Source organism: Danio aesculapii, unplaced genomic scaffold (assembly GCF_903798145.1).
Source record: "Danio aesculapii unplaced genomic scaffold, fDanAes4.1, whole genome shotgun sequence".
In the NCBI taxonomy this organism is placed as follows: domain Eukaryota; kingdom Metazoa; phylum Chordata; class Actinopteri; order Cypriniformes; family Danionidae; genus Danio; species Danio aesculapii.
The window spans coordinates 1,610-2,500 of record NW_026613729.1 but is presented as its reverse complement, the minus strand read 5'-3'; positions in this window follow the sequence as shown (position 1 = coordinate 2,500).

Genomic DNA, 891 nt, shown 5'->3' with positions numbered 1-891 from the left:
CACTGCATTTGACTGGATCAGGCATTCAATGAGTATGAAGCAGATCCATGAGCTTACTGGGATTTCCTGATATTTAGGACACAGAAATGACTTATAAGAGCGTAAACACATGAGCAGAAATGAGCAATATAAGAGCTGTGACACTGTGATATTCTTTGAGGTATTGATTAATAAATACAGGACCAGATTTGACCAGAAAATATGACTGTGATGATACAATATGTTTTAGTTAATATGACATGAGATCAACAATTTAGGAAAAGTAAAGTTAGTTTAGTAAATAAAATAGGGTTAGGGTTAAATAAACAAAACAAAACAAAATAAAATAATAAAAAAATAATAAAATAAAAATAAAATATAAAATAAAATAAAACATAAAATAAAATGTATGAAAATATAAATTATAATAATAATAATAAAATAAATAAAATTCTTTAATTTACAAAACAAAACAAAATAAAATATAATATAATATAAAATAATACAAATTAAAATGAATAATAATAATAATAATAAAAAAAATATATATATTTTTTTAAATTATAAAATAAAATAAAATAAAATAATAAAATAAATAAAAAATATAAAAAATAATGTAAAAATAAAATAAATAAAAGAATAAAATAAAAGAATAAAACAATAAATACAATAATAATAAAATAATAATCATAAAATAAAATAGAACAATAAAATAAAATAAATAATTAATAATAGAAATAAAATTTAAAAAATATTTAATTTACAAAATAAAATAAAATAAATAAAAAATACTAAAATAAAAATAAAATAAAACATAAAATAAAATTAATAATAATAATAATAATAATAAACATATAATATTTTATTATAAAATAAATAACATAAAATAATAAAATGAAATAAATAAAAAAC